This window comes from Sipha flava, unplaced genomic scaffold, assembly GCF_003268045.1.
Source record: "Sipha flava isolate LNK unplaced genomic scaffold, YSA_version1 325_pilon_pilon, whole genome shotgun sequence".
Lineage (NCBI taxonomy): Eukaryota > Metazoa > Arthropoda > Insecta > Hemiptera > Aphididae > Sipha > Sipha flava.
The window spans coordinates 947,399-968,170 of NW_020273010.1; the positions used below are offsets into that span (position 1 = coordinate 947,399).

Sequence of the window (20,772 nt, forward strand, 5' to 3'; positions counted from 1 at the left end):
ATATATATATATATATATATATATATATATATATATATATACAGGATGCCCTAGAATGATTCGATAAATCGAATAAATTTCGTTCTGTTTATTGTTATTATTTTTTTTTTTTTTTGTTTTTAATAAATAAATAGGTACTCAGGTCTTACGCTATAACGAATTTGTATTAAAATATATTTTTGATTTTAGAACTTAAATTTTAAAATTTAAATTTTATTCTACAGTTTGAAGGAATCCACGAAAGCCATTTTGTAAATCGAATATTTAGAAATATATAGTTTTTAGATAACTTGGTAAAGTTTAATCATTGATAAATTATGAATTTTTAGTTTTTGAAAATGTGGATTTAATAATTAAAATTATTTTACAATTATTGTACGTCTATCAAGATAAAATTTATGATTACAATTAATTATTCACGAAATCATGTTCTATATAAAACCTAATATGGAAAGTTCTATTGGAAACTATAATTTCCAAAATACAAACATATTAAAACGATAAAATTGCTATTATACAGAAGAGTATTAAGCCGGTGGACTACCGAAAAAATTCTCGGGGACCATTCAAATTATGGGACGGTCATGAATGTTTCGGCCGTTATTTTTTTATACAATAATGAAAAAAAATACAAATACTTGTATAACATAGAACTGAACTGAATAATTATGTTGTACAGTTGAAATATATGTAGTAAATTAGAATTAGTAGAATTGGATTACTATTGTTTTCAAGGTATTTTTTGTAAATGCACATTTAATCACACATCCTGGATAAAATATTAGTTTTTTCTTATTATTAGGGCTCGGAAGTTGATGCATTTTGCATTCGAACTTTTTATAAGATGCTATTCTGACCACAAATTTATTTCATTAACATGTGAATTCAAATAATTAATTTTTATTTTTATTTTTTTTTTTTTTGCATTTTCTTGGTGTTTGTTACATTTAAAGTCATTTTTTTTTACATTTTTAGGTAATTTTTCCACATTTTTAGTAATTTTTACTGATTTCACACTAGTTCATTTTTTATTATATCTTATCGACCATATGTGTTTAAGGTCAACAACATCTGAGCCCTACTTATTACGTTTGAAGCAATAATTCAGAAAAAAATAAAATAAAATAATGTGGAACATAGTGTACTGTTCTAATATCTCATATACACGTATGTTTGCGCCTAAAACTCTTGCTTTTTTGTATTTTCGAATCAAAAATATGAATCTAATTATTGAATAATGAATATGACATTATTAAATAATGTAATATTAACTGTTTTTTGTTTTTTTTTCTTTTAGGGAACTTTTCAAAATAGAACCAAGAAGTTCACAATGTTTTCATCTCCCTCTTTCACTTTCATACAATACCTTGAGTATATCAGAATAATCCAGTGTACTACTACTAGTAGAATTATTTTAAAAAATAATAAAAGGAAATAATAATTTTTTACAAATTGTTTGACTGTACAACTGTATATATTTTGGTATAATTGAATAAGAAATGCAAGTATAAATTGACAAATTATGAACATTACATTGTTATATTTATTGTTTAGAAAAGTAAGCATAATTAAAAATAAATTGTCCACACTATTTATAGTGTTTTGATAGTTTTTCTTTCCTATTTTTAAAAAATAAGTTACAACAATATCAGATGGAAGAGTCCCAAGAGTCTTAGCCCAACCTTTCTCTTTTATGTATACATTATTAAAATATTTAATTATTTTTACTTGATTCTACATTTTATAGATCCCTCTCCTGGATCAAACACTAATGTTAATGATGTTTTGTGCAATAGTCAAAGAATAAAAAACGATCGAATTTCTAACATAATCAATTAATTTTTTTACAAAATTGACCACATTCACTTAACCAACTAAAAATATAATAGCATTTTCTACTGATGGGTTGCATTATACAAAATACTTTTGTAAATCTTAATATATTTTAGTGATTAAATAAATACAGACAAAAATTGTAAAAAAAAAAATTATTAAGTAACCTCACAATTAATATGATGAAAGTATTAATTAATAAACAGGCTTCAGATTTTAAAGCATCTATTATATAATATTTGATAGACAATAATATTGTTAACTTTTTCACAAAATTTAAAAAATCATAAAAATGAACGGATCTACCATTATTAGATTTTTAAATACCAATATTTTTTTTAAATCCTGTTTACAAAAAAAGCTATTTTGGATTTTTACAGTTCACTGATGTTGGTTATCATTTACGCTGATGAATTACGAGTCGAATTACGTTGTCGAGTCCACGGAATTGACGGCGGGTCACTGTGTCGCATTGTTTTATTGATAGGCGAACACGTAGTGTTAAACTCTCAAACTAAGTAGGAGTAATAAATTATTCGTAAAAATAAGAAATAAAAACCAATTAATAATTGATTATGAGTCATTATTAATGACTAATAAAATACATAAACATCAAGAATAAAATATGTCACTAATTTTTTCATTGTTTTAACTATGGATATGTGGAAATAATAACTGTTAAGTTCAAATATGAATTTAAATTATCTGAAAGACTCATATTCTCCATGATATAATATTACCGGAAACGCCCAAACCAACAAAAAGAATTACAAAAAACAAACAGTTATATATGTAATATTTTTTATTTTTAGAATCTTAGTAAAATTAGGAATATATTAGTTTTGGTATATAATGTATTTTTGTATACGACTTTAATCAGAAGGATTGCTCTAATCTTTACAAGCATATATGATTTCTTACAGGAAATGTTGGTACTTTAAATCAGATCGTTTTACGGATTTCAAGACAGGTTTTTTTATAATTCCGAAAAACTGACGAAACCGTTAAAAAAAAGGCAATTAAGGCATTTGAGGCTTAAACAAAATCAAATTTTCGTTTTCATCATAACTCCAAAAATAATAATTGTAGAGACAAGAAATGTGAAAATAATGCTTATATATTTATTATATAATTATGCTTATATCGTTATTTGCTATAGATAGTATTATTTTAAAAGATTTTTTTTCTTTCACTACTCGTATTTATAAAAAATCTAAATGTTTATGTTTTTAATGTATAAAAGCAAAAAAGATACCAATAGTTAATACGAATGTTTAAGTGTTAAACGATACTTGTTTACATATTGAGAACAATTAAAATTTATTTTTGATTAGAAATAACAACACACAAAACAGGTTTTAAACAAAACCGTTTAGTTTGTCTCGATTAGCAGAGTTATTTTATCAGACCTCAACAGACTATGGTAATTAAAAAAAAAACATCAACACACGTGTCACTTTTAATAATAATGTTATTAATTAGTGTTTAATACAGATTTCAGTTCCAAAAGCATAATCCCATGCGTGATAGATCTCACCTGAGCAATTTATAGTATATAATAATATTATATTATGTAATAATAATACGATAAGCCATACTATGAAAGCGGTGGCGCGATTTACGTTTCGTCCTTACCATCAAACCACGACGGATATCGTCCCTTTTTAGAACTCACGCACTCTATCGTAGGTTATAACGAGGGCTTTTACGAACAAGATACGACGATCCACATATACACACTTTGTGATGGAGGCTCAAGCGAGGTAATTAAGACGATTGTATTGAATACGCAGGTTCGTCGGTTTGATATAAAACTGTTCGAGGAATCCGCCCGCCGGTAAGTCGATGGTGTATGCCTGTTATACTGTCAACTTCAAAACGTATAGTAATAATGTAAAGCTAATTATTTAGTGGAGACGCATTAAACATTTTGAAGTCGCGCTATCCGGTGGATTCGTCATTGTTCGTACATCATAATATCAACCAACGAGTGAATAGATACGAACTCTGCCGGTACAACAGCATATTATTCCTGAGACTATATTGCATAATTCGAGTGCGCGCGTAAATATAAATGCGCAATAGCAGCTGTACGTCACTAGTGGCGGAACTGAGTCGCGGAGTTGTTGCATTTTTCCTGCTCGAGTTCGCGTGTGCGTCAAAAAACACCGACTTCGTATTTTGAGATTGACTATGTTTTTATTTTCTTTACGTAAAGTACATTTTCCGTATGACGAGCATACAGCCGGAAGAAAAAGCGACGTTTTCCATTCTACATTCTACATTCTACGTAATCGATCATATCACTAAAAAAAAAAAAAATTATTTTTTGAACAACAATATTTTGAGTCCTGTGTTTGTCATAAAACGTTTAGAGGTACCAAAACGTTTCACAACCATTAATTTTCGTCAGCCGACAATCCACTCGGGAATCAGATGCATGTTGTAATCCCGTTTTGCATAAATATAAGTAGTACATTATCGCTTTACATCGTGCTCGCATGTAATTTTAGTAACTCTTTCCTAGACAGATTAACAGACTAATATAAATCATATTTGAAAAATAGAGATTTATCGACATCGGCGTTCAGTTCAGTATTGGTAATGAAGTACCAGTTTGTGTTTTGTTTTTGTCGATAGTCGTACGCGTTCGAATCAAAAAAAATTATTCATTACTTTGGGTAGACTTTAAAGCATATTCGTTATTATTTTCCGACAAAAATCGGGTGTATTATTTAGAAAATTAGAATTTTTATAAAAATCAAATGCATTTTAATATTTAATTATTTATTTTTCTTTTTTTTTTTAATAAATTACAAATCGTTCAATTATGTTCCGTCAATTTACTCTTGGATTTAACGTCTTGCAGACGTATTAATTAAATTTTAAATTTAAGAAAGCTCATTAAAAATTCTTCTCAGTTATTTTCTTTCGATTAAATATTATAACGAAAAAGTAGACTTATAAGTGCGCATAGCATATATAAATATAGTTGTATAGCTCTATTAAAATACTTTAATGTTTTCATCCGTTAAAATAATTTTAATCTTTCGGCATCAGCAGCCACTATCTATGTCGCTACCAAAGATTTCGTCCCGTAATAACGCAATAGCCATAAAGTATGAGGCGTACTTGATTACATAATACGAGTCCCTTGATCAGATGATTACGGGCATTCGTTGCGTAGAAAATAATACATCGATCTTTTCTTAGAGCTGCCGCATCGCCACGGTATAAGTCATTGAGAGTACAGGCGATTTGTTTTAATACCCAACGTTGCTCCGACGATATCTGAACAACATCTGCCGATGATGAACCTATACGCCGCAACATACCGGTGTAGGAATATTTTAATAGATTACCATTAATATTGTATAATTTAATTGCACTAATATTTTTAGATATGATTGAGTCGAGTCCCCACAAACGTTGGCCACGGACCGTCGAAACCATAAGGATTATATCGACCGTGATCACAAAATTTCTGGACTTTTTGTCGTTGAAAAATTCACTTCCGGTTTGCCGATGTTGTTCGCTGATACAAAGTTCTTGACATTATCCGTAACAATTACGAATCCATTAGCTTTTTATGCGTTCCGCATACATTTATGCTATGCATTTTTTCATAATTTCCGATGAAGTAATAGACGTGCGCACTGAACGTTTTGTTTGACCGATAAAAACTACTTTTGCCGTGACAGCTGAACAGTTACCGTCCCAATAACACAATGATTAGCATTACATTGTAAATTATTTTCACGATCGAGCAGCAATAGGTATAGTCCACCTAGCTTCTCATCAAACCCGATCGCTACTGGGGGGATTTTTTTTTGTCCATGAGGCGCATTCACGTTCTTAACGATTGCGTAACGATTCGTTAAGATGTTATGCGTTCCAACGCATTAAAGGAGTGTATCGCAAACTCGACTCGAACACAAAAAGTTGTCCAGGACTCGATCCGATGTCGATTTACGGTTCACTTAGTAAAACCGTTCGCGTTCGATTGCTGCCTGCACAACATACACGCACGCGTGTAATGAAATACGAGTAATTTCTTACAAGGTGCTCTTGGGCGCGCATTCACCACACAAACGGGTACGGTATTGCGGTTCGACGGTGTAATTTTCGCGTGATAGACTAATTACGTTTACGCGTACATTGACAATATGATCAACGGAAAAAAAAAAACCTTACGGAATTACATAGCGATGTAGGGGCTCGTGGAAAATTCCTAAATACGGAATCGATTTTTTTCCCCTCTATATGTAATACATATTATGTATCTTATCACTAGTGAAATTCTTAAATTATGATTAAAATAATAAAATCAATAAGAATATTAAATTAACGAATACAGATATATATACGACGAAATTAAATTAATGCAAATAAATTATAGAAAACACCGAATGACTTTCAATGTTTATTATAAAATTATGATTTGTTATGAACATATTTGGTGAAAATAAAATTTGTATTTTTATTTATTTTTTTTTTTTTTGATAAAAAAGTAAAAACTCCTGTTCGCACCACATTTTCGTTTTGAGAAGGTGTCGAACGTGTACGTGTGGTGCATCTGAATCGGTTCCCAGTCTTCTTGCGTGACATGTACATTATATTATATACAAAACTCATATTTTTTGTTTCAAAATAGATCATAAATGTTAATTTATTTAATTTAATTTTTATTGGGATTATTATAATTATTTATTTTAATTGAATAATAAACAATAGTCATGAATTGTAACCATAACATCATCACATTTTTGAGTTTGTGGGTTTCTCTTTTTATACATATGGTTCTATTTTTTTTTCCACGCACTTCATAAATTTGCATAAACAACGCTTATACCTATATTTGGTTTAAAAAACATAGATACATTGAAAAAGGCGGAGCAGCCCACTTACACCCATCAAACCTTTTTTACAGCCCATTTGCAATCGAATATTTTAATAAAAACCGTGCAAAGTTGCCAAACTGTGTTATTTAATTTACTATTTTAACTGTTTTAATTTCTCACGTTCTATCCTTATCGATATTATCGAATATCATCCCATTTTATCTTAATTGTATTTCATAAAAATTCTTACTTTTCACTGTGAACTTTATAGTGAAGCTAGTACCTACTATTTATTTTTCAGTGTTACAATTATAAATTAAAATGGATATTAAAATACAAATACTACTAAAATCCATGGGTATTTAATTTTAAGTAATTTTAAATTCCACTTGAATAGAAACTTGGTTTTGGAAGATATAAGTTGGCGTTGCTAGAAAAAAATATCATTCAAAGTCAACACTAATCGACATTCATAATCATAAACCAAATATTATTGAAGATTTAAAGTTGCTGGGAGTTTTATGCGAAATGGACCATAAATCGTCAGGCAGTACCTATGGGGCACAACTGTCTACGGCCATATCTGAGTTTAGTCTCAGATAATATTTATTATAAAGATAAACAACTAATTGGGTTCGACAATAAAAACAATAACATATGAATTCAGTCCGACTAAGAAAATCATAACACACTAGTTCGGTCAAACCACTGCGAAAATAAAACCTGTAACTTACAAATACTAATAAACTTCATAATATAAAAAAATAATAGATTTGAGTTTGTAAAAGCTCTATCATTTGAATTTTCACCAATTTTGTACATTTTTTAATTTTTTAATCATTTTATTTATTTATTTACCACGTATTCTAATTTTCAATTAATAATTATATACCATATATTAGAAACTTAAAAACAACATATCTGTGTTCTAATTTATAAGTAACTGACAGTCCTAAGTATGTAAAAATGAGAAGTGGCATTTTTTTGTATGGACTCAACTAGAAGTATACTTTTAAAATCGTGGAACCCAACTAGTATACTATCTGAAAGACATTGGGACCTAACTAAAATAAATAAGCGTCTTCGGAACCTGACTAGTAAACGCCGCTGTCCACATCCCTCGGGGCGCAAATGGGCTGCTCCAGACAGAATTCCCATCTTTCAGTGTCCAAAATACTAGACTAGAATATTCTAAGAATTATTTTTATATACTTATTACATTCAGTTTGATTTATTAGCATGCAAATAAAATAAAATATTTTCAATTCATATACCTCCTTAAAATACAAAATAATAATATAAATTTGGCTTTTTCTTTTATTATGTATGTGAATATGAGTACTTTTGTTGTACAAAATGAAGTACCAGTGCCTGAAAAAAATTCCAACGGATGCTTGTTAAAATATTAATAATAAAATTAATATAAGGCTCTTACATATATTATAATGCTAGTAGTTAGTAAATACAACTGGATTTAATGTGCTGCGTATGAATGATAAAAAATGTATAAATTAATTAATTTAATGCATTTGGCAAAAATGAAAAAAATGGAACTATCGATTTTAAACATCGTGGTATTTGTTTATTGTTTTAATAAAACTCAAATATGGGAGATACTATGTCCCGTTGCTCATATTGCCAAGACGCGGTACAAATCAAATGAAAACAGGAGTGTCCCGTGGAATGGGACGGTGGCATCCCTGGCTAAAGGGCGCGAATGGACTGTTTCTGAATAAGGTTTTCGGGTGTGCTATCAAAACTACTTTATCAAATTAATTGTTTTATTTATTTTATTATTTACATTAATTATCTGTTGTAGAATGACTCGCAGCAACAAGCTCCATAAATATACGCCTCACATATAATTATTGATAATAATTTTTATATTATTTGATTGAATTTCGTATTTACCATATCAGTGATTGGGATCGTAGGATTGGATAAGTACAATAATAGAAGTTGTTTGTCAAAATGATGATATGGTTAATTTTTTTAAAAAAAATAAATTTATCTGAATGACAATGTATACATACATGCGACACATGCAGCGACCGATACAATGCCAGAATACATCAATTATTGCTGCACCATTGGTTTTCTCACAAACCAATTGACGGGGTTCCTAGGGGGACCTATTTTTCTTGCAAAACCTAAGTTGGCCTTTGATAGGTCTCACTGCAATCCAGAAAAATGCAGTGTACTGGGTATGTATTGGGTTGTACGCACAACTTTATATGACCTCGGTTTGTTGACGGAAAAACAGCACCAATCACCAAAAAATTTTTAACAATAAAAATATCAAAGATAATAAACGAATGTAATAAGAACGTGAGGAATGAAATAGTATTCACTGAAAGTGTACGATGCAATGAGAATAATAATTTTTTGAAATAATTGCACAAGCATTGTTTAAAAGAGAATGAAAATCATAAAAGTTTTTATAGCAAATAATGTACTATGTAAATTAAATTTATTGATGATTTTTAATAAAAAAAAAGAAAAAAAAATGCGACGTGAATAATAGGAAAACCTTTATCAAGAGCGAAATCAGAAAAGTGAATTGGGAATAATATTGCACTCATCAAATTGTCTTGGCCAATAGTTTTCAATATTTTAGTGCATCATATCCCGCTCAGCCGTATTAGGTAATGTAGGCCAGTGTGATTTGTGGTCAGTTTAGGTTTAATCGGGTGGAATTAGTGGTCGTATGAGTGCAATTAAAGACGGTCGCGTATATCCGATATAATTGCGGAATTCAACGTTCGCGATGTGCGTGAAATCATGTACTACTCGTTTTGTCTGTGTCAGAGACGAGCTATACCACAGGGTCGAAATGTAAAATCCAATATTCAACTGGGACTACAGTGTGAGACGAAAACAGTCACATACTCGTATATTATAGAAGCGTTTATGGAACTATTTTTTTATATTTATATTTTTTTATTTATTTTTTTTTTTTCAATTCAAACTTACTACTCGATTTGAATTTGAAAGCATTTTACTTCGACCTTTTTAAAATATGCGTATCATTAAATTTTTTACATGAATTTGAAATATTGATATTAATACTTCGCTAACGAGAAGACAGTTAACGTGTGTACTTAGTTAAAGTAATGTGATAAGCCTTATCGGTTAGGTTATCGGACTTATCCCTTATCGGATAAGGGAACTTGAGTGCAATTTTATCAAACAAAGATATTTTTAAAATAATTTATTTAGTTTTCCGTTAGATTTTAGAGATTGGTATGGAGAAGTAATCTGAATTTGATAAAAATAGCATTCAGACCGCGATTTCCTCCCCCTCCGCTTGGTATGTGTGTATAGCTGTGAGATCCGAATGCAACGAGAATACGTTACACGGGCGTGCTTCAATTTCGGTGAAATTTGACTATTGATTTCTATATCGGAAGACCCGACACTATCGTCATTTATCGTTCAAATTATGCATTTTCGTTCTCAATAATACTTCGTGCAAGGATTTGCGGCCCGAACGAAAACAGCATAAATACATAGAATGTTCCATTTGTTGGTTTTATTTTTATTTTTGAATGCGATCTTTGTGATTGAACATTTATCTAGGGTATTTTATTTCCCACCGCAATGGAATAATGGAAATGTTATTTAGTGTTAACTGGTCTATATATTTTCTTCCATTCCCCCTTTATCCCTTATTTCGTGTTTCTTTCTCTTTTTCTCTCTATCTCATCCTCTCTCTCCTTCTATCCCAGGATGATTATTTCTATATAAAAACAACTTACATAGATTTATCTCTAATGACTCTTATTCTACCCTAAACGTTGTCCAGATTTTGAAATTGTCTCGGCGAATTGTTTTTTATCAGACTTGTAAACGAGCAACTACAATTTAGTCAGTTATTTTAAAGTGTTATACCAACTCTGAAAAATTGTCATACAATCCATATGATTTTATTGAATTGTGTTTTTAATATTTTTGATTAAACAATCCCTACAATTTTAAAAATTTATATAATGTTACGTCATATTTTTTCATTCATTAATAAAATTCACAACACATGAACTTAAATCCACAAAGCTTTTAGTGATATTTTAAAATCCAATAAGCGTTAATAATATGATACGTAAAATTTAGTTTTATTATTTATTAATAATGTATCTTAATTTAAGGGAAATAAGTACACATTTTATTTTGACACTTGGACTTACCAAGACATTTTAAAAATGTTTGGCCAATTTTTGTGGATTTAATTTTTATCAACTCATTATACTGTTCTTCAGATAAAAAACTAGTATTAATGGCCAAATTTTTCAAAAAAATCTTGTAGTTTGTTATAAAAATTTGACTTAATATAAATCGTATGCATAGTTGCAACACCAAAACAAGACACGAAAATGACGAGAAAACTTATGATATTATAATAAAATTATTAGTACATTCAATATTTTACCTCAGAATTATTATTATAGTAGTAAAAGAAAATATTAATCTTTATTGCGTTAAATCGTGCACACACGTTTATGATAAACGATAAGTAAAGTCGTTGGTAATAGGTGATGCCCAATTTTGTTTGTTTTTATTATATTGCCTACTCCAGGTTTGACATTATACATAATACCTAGGCAATATTCGTATTATGCATATTGCTGAGTGACTTTTTGGCATTTTATATAATGCCTAGGCATTTTGCAAAATACTGGATTATCCATATTTCCGGTAACATATATACTATTTCGACTAGGAGTAATACCAAGTAAAAATAAAATACAGCTAATGGGTTACAGTTGGTACTTTTGGGAAATCATTTTTTGAATATTTCCATTGTTTTCTGAATAATTTAGAAAAAAGGATAAACAAATTCGAAAATTTAAAATTTCAACCAAAATTCGAAGCTTGACCATTAATCATTTTTTTGTTAAATTTTTGTTCATTATTTCTACAAGAAATATAACTTCAATTATTACAATCATAAGAAATTGCTGATAGGAAATGGCTTCTAGTAGGTATTTTCTGGAGGTAATTTTACAAATTTTCCCATAGTTTTCTTAATATTATGAAGAACTAATGAAAAATAATAAAAATATAGCAATATTAATTACAAAATGATTTTTAACAAAATCAAACTTTTGTTTTCACTTTTAACTACAAAAAAAATTATCCGTCAGGACACAAAATTTACATGTTCTTTACCTTTTTTTTTTTTCAAAAATGTCGATACACTTAAAAAGTCTTGAAAATGTAGTATATTATTCCTCATATAATTATTGCTAATTTATAAAAAAAAATTAAACCCCTTTCCAAAAAAAAAAAGTGTTTAAGATATTTTGATAAAACAATAAAATAAAATTCGCTATATTTTTATAGTTAAAAATTCATCCGATTTTAAATTTCCATACTCAAGGCTTAGTAATTGAATAAATTATTTTATAATTTTTTTTTGTAGTCTATAAAATAAAAATACTGGAAATTTGCCAAAATCATTAATACGTGTTACACAATCAAATTTAAGGAAATCGGATAATTCATTAAACGAGTGATTCGTTATTTAGTTGAAGACATTTTATAGTTTCAAAATAATTTATTAAACTTTGAACTGTTTATAAGAAAAAGAAATTTTAATTTTTTTCAAAATTTAAATTATTTTTTATTTTTTGCGAAACTAAAAACGCCAAATGTTTAGTATACCTCATTGAGAAATTTGCTTCTTCTACTATATCCATAATCTTTAGAAATATAAAATGATCCACCTGACCTCTTTCGTTCGGAATCGTTTTGTCGAAAACAATGTTACATTATTTTCAAGATAAAAAGACCAATTCAGCAATACCATTGCTAACCTACCATTGTATTTCACCCACTCAAACGTGTTTTCCATTCTGCCCTAAGTTACCTTTTTTTTTAATGTAAAATTATTTCTAAGAAAATGTCTAAAATAAATTACCATATACATATATATACAAATATATTGAAATATAATAATATAATATATATTAAGTATAATAGCTTTACATCACGTGTAATTTACATACTCGCATCAATTGGTTTAATAAAAACTTGACAACTCAATGAAATTATTAAAAATTTGTCGAATACTAAAAATTATGCATTAGATTTTCTGACTATTTATTTAGCATTGAAGTACAAAATAGAGATTTCCTTACAATTTGTGGTATATTCTATTTTTTTTTCACTGAAAATATTCAAATCGAGGATACAATTAAAATTATGGAGGGAAAATTCTCATTGCGCGTCAATAGGATCAAATTATCAATTTCTAAACAATTTTTATACCTACACTTAAAATTTAATTAAAAAAGGCTACATTTTTTAAATAAAATAACACAAAATACTGTTTTACTGCGAATGATTATAAAATTAAATGTAATTTTCAGAAACCTTATGTTTATAGTCTACTGTACTTATATATGTTTTTATGTAACAGTTTTAATTAAGAAAATGTTATTAAAAAAAAAGATTTTTTCCATTATTGGATTTACTAAATTTTTTTTTTTAGTTTTTGTGGACTATTATCTAATTATAATCCTATTAATCATAGTTTTCGTCCGACGGAGAGAAATGACAATTGGAATTTTTGCCGAAAATCATGAGTGCCCACACATCTGAGAAATAACAGCGTTCGATGTTAGAAACTTTGGTCCGAATAAATATAATAAATGTAATGTATATTATATATATGTAATATATGTATTAATTTTAATAATAATATATTATTATCTTGTGTAACATTGCATTGGCAAAATCGCTTTTATTATTATGATAGATATTGTTAAACGTGACATTTTCCCGGACAACGTCGGCAAAATAATTATCAGTATAGCTTATGTGTGGACAAAATATTTTACTAACCATATTATGTACGATTTATTCCATAACAAAAATCAGTTACGTAAAAAGCAATATTGTGCTCGTTTTGTTATAAATGTTGTGATAAATAATTTTTTACTTAAACGTGTTCTGTACGAATTTCAGAAGAGAAAAACCTGTCTAAAACGATGTGGTTACTTAAGGTAAAAATCTAAATCTATGTAACCAAACGGCCGAGGTATAAGGACAATTGAACAATTATGATTCATAAATATATTATGTTATTTATACATACTTATTTCCACGTGGAGCTAATTAACTCCGGTTCGGTAAACAGGAAAAACGTGTATGTTACTTAAAAAAAAATTACTCATTTTTAACAAAAATGATTTTTGTTTAATTTTTTTTTTTAATAAATATAATTACTTCGTCATGAAGTTGTGTTTGATTGAATGACCCTCAATTTCATACAAACGTTGGATTATTACAAAATATACTACATATTAAGTTCATTAAATTTTTTCTTTGCAGATTCTATTGACTATTGTGTTGTTCTTGTATTAATTTTATATTATATATATATATATTATTAAATAATTATATATTATATATTTTCTGTAGCCGATTTCCGACTAAAAATCGTAACATTAAGAACATGATTTTACTAATTTACATTGTCAAATAAACATTTTACTCGATTAACATGTATCACGCATGACACTTATAAATATAATTGAACCAAAATATAATGTATTAATTATTGTATTGATTTGTTTCATCGGTAGTAATAAATGTTTAAATTTTCAAAACTAGTTGAGTAATTATGTTTGGTGAAGCTGTGTTAGAACTATTCAATTTATAATATATACTTACAGATTAATATATTTACCTATTATTACATGAACGTTTTAAATAATATCGCATGTTCAATTTAATGGGTTTAGAATATGTTTAATATGAATGCCATAATTATTTTTATCAGTGTACTTAATATTTAATGCAAGTAATTTGTATCAATTTTAATCAGTTGTATAGCAATAAAAAATAAATTAAAATTACAACCGTGGGAAAATATTACTATTATTTGTCCCATTAGGGATATATAATTACATTACAGTATGAAATCATTTTTTCATTTTAATATTTTCTAACCCTCTATTATCTTCTATCTATTCCAACATCGCAATTAGTACAATATTCCGCAAAAATAATTTTTAGTTGATCACCGATTTAAACCGATTTATGAAAATTATTTTAATATATTATCTTTTAATTAACAAATTAATTAATCAATTCAGTCCTCGAGATTTCGATTCAATTCATATACGTTAAAGTTTTAATACGAACACTTGTGATTACATTAATTAATGAAATTCAGCTCTCCCAAGTATTGTTTGTATATGTTAATAAAGGAGTAATTATATTCGGATGGAACTGTATATTATATATGGCGTTGGGTAATGAAACACATCGTTCTCTCATAATATTAAAAACAAAAAAAAATAAACCGAACAATTAAATAAACATAAACTAATATCTTTAAAAATCTTTTGTTTTTTTTTATTCAGCTACTACATTACACAAACATTACACGTTCAAATGCAATTGTATAATATTTCTTCTTTTCATCTTCCGTATAATATCCATACAAACAGATAAAATATATATAGAGATATGAGTTTGTATTATACAGTGGTATAAAACTTAATTATACAAGGTATTATACACATGGTATAAAATTATTTTACACAGACAGTACAAAAAAAAAAAAAATGAAATCATTATTTTTAGTTATTCTTAGTAACTCAGCTATTAATTTTTTAGTTGTACTTATAGAATGGATCTTCAATAAAATACAGTATTATTATAAAAATTAAAAATATACAATACTATTGCAATCGTGTTAATTTAGAATTCAGGTGTTAAAAATGACTAAAATCAATCGGGGGCGGATCCAAACCAAGATAACGGGGGATGGGGCATTTTTAACGGACACACATGATATAGATAAAATTAAAAATATTAATTTTGATATCGTCGTTTAAACTACAACAGTGGGTATCTCAAAATTTGATAAAATGAGTTTATTTACAATATTAATAAAATAAATGATTCTTAGCATTTAAACATCAAGGAAATTTTCTGAAATATATCAGAATAAATATGATTATATTATTTGTTCGAAGCATGGAAATGTAAAAGAAATATTTAAAGCATCTTCAACTGTAAGATCAAATACGTTTTTTTGTTTGCAGTGTTCTACTATGTTTCTACTATGTATAGCAATTTAAATAAATTTAAATTTGGATGGGTTAGTCCTCATTTTGATTTTAAATTAATAAGCACATCTTTTGTTAAATTATTTGAATTTTTCATATAACTACTGTAATAATATAGCTCTTCATACTACTAACGCTTTACAGATGGAAAATGTGTACTAAACAAGTAACGCATTCTGACCGTCAGTTATCAATGCAATTTAGATATACGATAGCAAACCTGTATATCTTAAACCATGAGCTGCATGTTCCCAGCCCCCCACCTCGGACTTTCAAGTTTAAATTTTTACAATCTTTTGTGTTTCGTTTGTGCTTGTTTGTGTTTTTATTCCCGTCGTTTGTGCTTAACTCGTTTCCGAGATATTAAAAATTGAAAGAGGGAGGGGCCTAAGGACATGCTTAATAAATTCAAAATATATTTAAACAAACTTATAGTGTGTACTGTTTTATTAACACATTTTATAAAGTAAACTAAGTGTATGTAAGTAACCAATTTTTTTATTTATTATTGACCTGTTCGTTTATTCCAAGTTTGTGCAAATTTGTAATCAAACTTCAACAGAAAATTCTGATTTACTTAGGATTTTTTTTATAATGACCTTCTTTATTTTTTTTAAAAATTAATTTGCGTACAAAAATTAAAATTTGACGTTTTTACGTGTATTTTAAAACAATAAAAGCTCTTCTCTCCAAAACACCGAAGCGATATAATCATTATTGATGAATTTTCATTTTGAAAAAATCTTCTATAATAATATCATAACACGTTTTTAAAATTGTTTGAAACCTTTTTAATTTTATCATTTTTAAATTTGGGTAGACGTTTAAGCAACTATTTTATCAGGCCACGGAATTTTAAATCTAACAGGCTACTACGAATTCGCATTGAAACTTATGCGTACCAACGTGTCTAATCGTAAACACGGTTTGTAAACAATACTTTTGAAAAAGTATTAAGATAACATACTAATACTAGTATTCGAATGAAACAGTATTAAAAATACTTTTAAAATACTATTATAAAAATGTATTTTACGAATACTCATAAAGCATTTGAATACGAATCCAAGTATTTATTTTAATTTTATGCTATATAATATATATGTATACTGTATACCACTATTGGTACCTATTATGTTACTATTTTCCATGGATCTTAACAAATATTATAACATGTTTGACTATTTAGAGATAAATACATTTGCATAGTGTTTTATTATTGTTAAATATAGCAGAGTGCAAAATAAATTCGTTTCTCGGAGCCATGATATCAGATCTAAAATTTGAAAGTAATATAATGCATATATTACATATATATATTATATTTTTGCATGTTTGATAGATTTTGCAGAAGAGTGCATATTTTAAGATTTGTATGCTTATTTTGCATACTTTGACAAATTTTTCAAGTTTAAAATTAAAAACTAGATACATATTTCAACCGATCAAATAAAAAATGTACTAAGAGGACTTAATACTTCCAATGATGTACTGTCTACAAACTACCTCTCATATCTCGTTATAATTTTTGTTTAAGTATAAATAATACTATAGCCCCGTATCTATCGTATAACCTGCTGGATATCGATCGGATGTCGATATAGATAATAGTAGGTATAGAATAATAGATTATTTGTTTAGTATTCAGTTCAGTCGATTATTATCCGTCGTTGTTTTTGCGTTTCACAACCACACAACGTCGATTCATACGTAAAACGTCGTACGCATATATTTTGTAACATTATGTAATACCGAAAGTACAACAGTTTACGAGTAGCCGAATAAACGTACAGGTCACTAATAAATAAAAAAATTGGTTACTTACATACACTTAGTTTACTTTATAAAATGTGTTTATAAAACAGTATACACTAAAAGTTTGTTTAAATATATTTTGAATTTATTAAGCATGTCCTTAGGCCCTTCCCTCTTTCAATGTTTAACATCTCAGAAACGAGTTATGCACAAACGACGGGAATAAAAGCACAAACAAGCACAAATGAAACACAAACAACTGTAAAAATTTGAAATCGAAAGTCCAAGGTGGGGATGCTGGGAAAATGCAGATTAAACCGTGTAGTAGTATATAACTGTGATATCAGATATCACCAAATAATAAATATAAGTGATAACATTAGTACCAGCATAAGTTTGGTATAAAAAAATAGTTTAAGATTTCCTTCTTTACCCTTGAAGTAATTATAAACTAAAGTCTGCTACAGTGAACGGAGGGGGTGGCGATTGCCTCATTCGCCGCATTCTGGATCCGCCCCTGAAATCAATTTATTGTACTAATATAAATTAAAATTCAAATATTGTAAATATATAGATACAATGAGATAATATATAAGTATAAAAATATTAAGTATAGTTTTATCTTTATTTAAAAAATATGTTTTTCTATGTATAAAATATATACGTATGTTACCTATATCATAATTGCAAATCGATAGCATCACTAAATATTAATTTGGTGAATTTGTTGAATAATTTTTGTAAAATGTATTTTTTTAATTTTTTCTAACTTTTTAGCCTTTTTTTTCGATTACTCCATTTTAAAATAATTTATATTTTATAATTAACAATGGGAGTATTAATCTTTGTAAAATTCCCTATAATTTAAGGTATTGCATGGTTCTATATAGTATAATAATGATATAATACCGGTATAATACTGTATTATACAAAAAATAAATAAAATACCGTATTTTAACATCTCTAATTATATAAAATTCTACTTCACTGGATGATTAATTTTGTTCTAATTTGTACGAAATCATCCGGTACTCGTGACGTATTGTAATTCATCATTGAAAAAAAAATATAAAAAATTAATAAAATTCTACAATGTAATAGTATTTCACTCGACCGGTTTTCGAGGTAAACATAAGTAAATTGATGAAACGATCAGCTACACATCAAAAACCATTGAGATTGATCGGTTTGAATTTCTATATAGATGTAACACAGTCAATATACTCTATGATGGCTGTGACAAATATCCGACTGATGAATAAATTATTAATTTTAGTATCTGCACATCTAACGAGATAATGATATTATTACTGCACAGCGAACAAAAGATAACCATTACCATATTATCTCGTGCCGGGTGAACATACAAGTCCAACGGAATTGAAACGCACAGTAGCATAACTTTGTGTTTGTTTTTTTAAGCGGCAACCACAAAGAAATAATTAACGAGCACCATTTATATTTTGAGCCCAATTCACCTCTGTCAGAGTTTTTACTTCTCATTGCATTAGTAATTTTAGCGCTGCAATATAAATGTTTGTGAATACTCAACTACATGAAAAATTGATGACTTCTCCTAAACTATATATGAGCTTTCGTTTTTTAGTGAATTACTGTTTGAGTATTAAAAAGTTCATTACTTATCTTTTACACGGTTTTTTTTTTTTTACCAAAATAAATCAAAAATTAATAAAATTCTCCTTTTCAAAATAAGATGAATATTTAGGAATCAACAGAATTTAACTAGTTTTTCTTGTTTCACGCAAGTATAGTACCTTGAGAAAACATGTTTTAATTTTATTTAAAGATCCAGTCTTTGTGCATAGAATGCATTTTCTTCGTCAGCCTGCTCTATCTAATACAAAGAAAAAGAATCGTCATGTAATTATATAGTAACAATACTACACCGTAAATTAAAATAATTATCAACCCACTAGACATTTTACTACAATTTATAGTACGCTCCTTCCGGAGATTATTATATTTTTTCCTCGGCGCATATTAATTGAATCTCGAATTTTAACAAAACATCATGATTTCAAGTGTTTCCATAACATATTAAAAAACGTGGATTGATTTGAAAAAACTTTCCTGGTTTTATTCAAATTGAAAATATAATACTATAAACTTAAACATTTAACCGAATGAAGTTAAGTATATAAAGCACTAGCTGTTATCGTTTTTTTAATAATATACCATTTACACATTTTTCACAATGATCCATAATTTTGAACCAATTTGAGGAGATTAATCTTTCCGCCTGCGTGGACTTAATAAGCTAAAAGAAACTTAGCAAAATTAAAGGATACGATTAAAAAAAAAGTATATATATATAGAAATTTATCGATTTTTGATGAATGCATAAATTAACCATATTGTGTTTACTATAAATGAATACATGTAATATAATTCAATGGAGACAGTTATAACAAAAGGCAAGTAATGGATAACAATATTGAAAACATTAAAAACGAGACGAACAATAAAACGAATATTTAATAATGTGGCGCGGTTTTTCAATGCAAATAATACTAAATGAGTTGAAAACCAAAGTTTGTAGAAATTACAATTTAATTAAAAATTTCTAGGTACACCCTCTGTGTGTTTAGATGCATACACTTTCACGTGGTTAGATGACTCACTCCGTCGCGCCGTCCGTTGTACATAACACGTTCAGCCACGGCCGTAATAACGATTACATACCCAAACGACCGAAAGTTTTGCAAATTATTATAATTTATTTCGAATTTCATTTTGTCCTTCGAGTTCCCGAAAACTGGACGGGTTTTGGTGGGAGATGAAGGAGAGGAGCACTCGGTCGCGTCGTCCTTAGGTACTGCTGCCGTTGTAGTTTTATAATGTTACGCGCATTCCGCTACGTCACGGCCGTCGAGCGAAAAATAATAAATCAACATCTACTCCGACCACGGAATTTACAACCAGGACCAAGTAGTATCATAGATACAAATATTTAAGATATATATCTGAGGTATAGTTGAATCTTGTATCCCGTACCTTATATTTTTTTATACTCAAAGATACTATGCTCTATGCTTTAGATACATTAAAAATTATATTTTATTTATTTATATGACGGTTTTCATAATTGCCCAATAACAAGATACAGAATTTTAGTTAGTAATTTGTAATGTTAAGCAAGTTAGATCAAAGGAACTACTATTTGCGGATAATAAATCAACGGTTAAACTCAGTTGGTCATCACCAATCACTGGTCGGTTTATATTTATTTCGTTTCACGAGTG

At 28.1% G+C, this 20,772-nt stretch overlaps 1 protein-coding gene across 6 annotated transcripts in view; it reads right to left on the minus strand.

Annotated features, from left to right (window-relative positions):
• LOC112686829 (FMRFamide receptor) overlaps positions 1-20,772 on the minus strand; it is a 211,701-nt gene that overhangs the window by 129,462 nt on the left and 61,467 nt on the right. For 3 of the 6 annotated variants that reach the window (XM_025559279.1, XM_025559280.1, XM_025559281.1), the window contains one exon: positions 17,943-18,026. The exons of 2 other annotated variants lie outside the window; for them this stretch is intronic. The gene's annotated coding sequence lies outside the window, so the exon portion shown is untranslated. Of the gene's footprint in view, positions 1-3,468; positions 3,633-17,942; positions 18,027-20,772 lie in introns of those variants that run through there. One more of the 6 variants, XM_025559284.1, reaches the window with a different exon arrangement.